Here is a 3,551-nt window from a genome sequence, read left to right on the forward strand (position 1 = left end):
CTCTTGACTTCAGGAAGGTTGGATTTGGGGTAAAGGCTTCTGCCTCCAAATCCCTGATTCTAGGACATCAGCTCTATTTTTGTTACTTTTGTTCAGTTGCGTCCAACTCTCCATGACCCCAACTGGGGTTTTCTTGGCAGAGATACTAGCGTGGTTTGCCATTTCCTTCTCCAGCTCATTTGACAGATAAGGAAACTGAGGCAAAGTGCTTAAATGACTTGCCCAGGGTCACATAGGTAGTAAGTGTCTGAGGCTGGATTTGAACTCGGGTCCTCCAGACTCCAGGTCCAATTTATTATTCACTGCATCACCCAGCTATCACCTAATCATAGACTCACAGGTTTCAGAAGGGGCCTCCGAGACCCCCTAGGTGAAACTCCTCATTTTAGAGAGAAGGAAACTGAGATCCGTGAAGGAGAATTAACTCGCCCAAGGTCATAATAAGTGGCCAAGGCAGGATTTGAATCCACAACTTTGCCTCAGAAGGCCTTGCTCTATACAATGTGACAAGTACTCCCAACGTCTTTCTGCTACTTCCTGGATAATGACCAGGACATCTGGATTTCCCCTTTCCCACATTTCTCCAGAGTGCCCCATCTCCTCAGGATCTTGTGACCGGCTAATTTATGTGATAAACTAATTTGTGCTAAGCTGTTAACGGCTAATAGTGATTAGTGGGTTTCCCCTTCTAAAGGTCATATTTATAACCTGTTTTCTCTCACAGCACTGGGGGCACCCTAACATCAAAACTCCCATTTATGGACTAGAGCCAGCAACTGAAAAGCCAGCCCTCTGCTTTTCCTCCCCCAAATGCCCCCAAGGAGTGAAAATTCCCCCTCTACCATATCCTGAGCAGCCCTCTTCTCCTTCCTCCACCCTGCCCCTGCTGCATTTACTCCTTTATATTCATTTATATGTAATCACATATATTATTTATTATATATATATTTATATATTAGAAAGTCCATACCAGATGGCTCTTCCTTCCAGGTAACCTAGGAGCCTACTCTCACTCCTTAACCCCGCAGGTGGGCAGTCACCCCCAAAGAAGGCATCACAGGACAGTGGCACAAGACTTAGTTATAACTAGGGTAGGGCAATCAGTCCTTTGTCTCAGGGCAACACATTTAAAGGATACTAGAAGCACTTCTTGGCTAGGACATTAGAGTTTGCACCTGCTTAGCAAGAATGAGTTATTGACATTGTGGGACTGAGATCCGTGCTGCCTCCCCCACGCCCCCTACCACCCTCTCTCCTTCCCCAGCTGAGGGTGTGCTCTGTGATAAGGTCCTGGCATCATGTCAATTGCCCCCAGTACAGGAATGCCTAGTTACGCCTCTGCACAGAATTAAGAGCTGGGAGAGCTGGGGTCTTGTCTCAACTCTCCCATTAACTTGCTGTAGAAAACAAGGAATTCCCTTACTGGCTCTGGGCCTCAGTTTCCTTCTCTCTAAAAGGGACTCTGAATTCCCTTGTAGTTTACTACCCTAAGAAATTTTCTGAAAGGCAGCCCTCCCACCAAGCTACAAGGACAGGTAGTATGGATGGGCAGTGTTGGCAGGCAGTATGGACAGGTAGTGTGGAAGGACAGTTGGAAAGGCAGTATGGATGGGCAGTGTGGACAGGATGGGCAGTGTAGATGGGCAGTGGTCAGGAAACCTGAACTCTAATCCTGGGTCCACCATTAACTTATTGGATGACATTGAGCAAACCATTTGGCCTCTGTGAGCCTCGGTTTCCTTCTTTGTAAAATGAGAGCATTGCCTCAATGAACTCTAAGGAGCTCCCCACCTTGAAGGCTGGCCATCTGAGCAGCTCCCCCACTGCAACCAGCAAGACGCCTCTCCCACTTACTGGGCCCAAGACAGGGAAATGGCCTGAGTCCTCTTCCCAGCCCTGCCACTAATTCCTGGGTGGCCTTGGGCAAGTCATCAGATCTGGGGCAGGAGAGACCTCAGAGCCCATTTAGCCCACCACCCCCCATTTTGCAGAGGGGTAAATTGAGACCTAGGAAGTTTAGGTGACTTTCCTAAAGTTACACAGGGAGCAAGCATCAGAGGTGAGATTTGGACCCAGCTCCTTTGACTCTAGAGTCAGTGGTTTTCCCAACATTCAGTTCAGAGCCCTGCCATGCCAGAGGGCTGGAGAAGTCTGGGGAGCAGCTAGCAGCCGGCCAGCTGGGACACAGAGCGAGAAGCGTGTGAAATCGGCGAGGGTGGCAGGTCCAAGGCAATGGGGAAGGGTGCCCCGTGGCGGGCCCAGCGGCGGGCTCAGGGGGTGCTGCTTTCTTCTCACCTCCAGGAAGCCCCACCTCACCAAAAGGCTGAGTGGCCCTGGCTGGAGTCCTGCTTGGACGCTGGTGAGCTGGACAGCTGTGGCCAAGCAACTCCCCCTCTCTGAGGCTCAGCATCCTTGTCCAGGAGAGGAAGCGGCTGCACCTCCAAGGTCTCCCCAGTCTGAAATCTGGGCTTCTGGCACCTAGTAGATACTTAATAAATAAATGCTTGAATGAAATTAGAGTCAGAAAGGTTTGTTGTTCTGTTGTTTCAGACTCTCGGTGATCCCATTTGGGGCAGAGATACTGAAGGGGTTTGCCATTTCCTTCTCCAGATCATTTTACAGATGAGGAAACTGAGGCATACAGGGTGAAGTGATTTGCCCAGGGTCACACAGCTAGTAAGTATCTGAGGCTGGATTCGAACTCAGATCTTCCTGACTCCAGGCCTGGCATTCTATCCACTGAGCCACCTAGCTGCCCAGAATCAGGAAGATCTAGGTTCAAATCATGCTGTGTGACCCTGGGTAAGTCATTTACCTTCTCTAGGCCTCAGTTTCCTCATTTGTAAAATGCAGGGGTTGGATTTAATGACCTTCAAAGTCCCTTCCAGCTACATTCCTATAATTATATTGAATCTAAGGAAAGCTGACTTTGAGGGCCTGGGGAGGGTGTGGGGGATCGTGAGGGAGGGACTTCCTGACAGGCTATTCATCCCCATACACCCAACTTTCTAGCAGCTTCTGAGTACAAAGGAGTGTGGGAGTGAGATGTCCAGACCCAGCCTTATGAAGCTGATTCTGCCAGGTGAGAGAATGTCCAAGAAAGGAGAGGCATGGAGCAGGGGACACCATTTAGAGCTGTGGAGGAGGGAGCCCAGAGAGGGACTGGTGAGGAGAAAATCAGCTCCAAGGAAATTGGCCCAGAATCCTGTCCAGTCCCTTTCCAGGCCCAGACGAGTGATTCACCTGTTACTGGAGCTGGGCATGACCCCAAGGCCACCCCTTGATCTATCCCCTCCTGCCCTCCAAGTGCCATCCAGTTCCTGGAATTCTTCTCATGGCAGGCCCTGGGGGCCGACCCCCCGACACCCTGCTGGTGAGTAAGGCAGCAGGCCAGACAATCCGGCCTTTCATAAACCTCTGCTGGTGACTAACATCTCACAGGCACACGAGACCTCCCACCTTCCAAACTGAAATCCACTCATTCCATCCAGGGATGGTTCCAGACAAGATGGGGAAGGAAACAATCCCTCCATCTCCTCCTCCCCTCATCC

The sequence above is a fragment of the Petaurus breviceps genome, unplaced genomic scaffold (assembly GCF_028583685.1).
Source record: "Petaurus breviceps papuanus isolate PSGF00001 unplaced genomic scaffold, PetGlider_PUasm1.0 99, whole genome shotgun sequence".
NCBI lineage: Eukaryota > Metazoa > Chordata > Mammalia > Diprotodontia > Petauridae > Petaurus > Petaurus breviceps.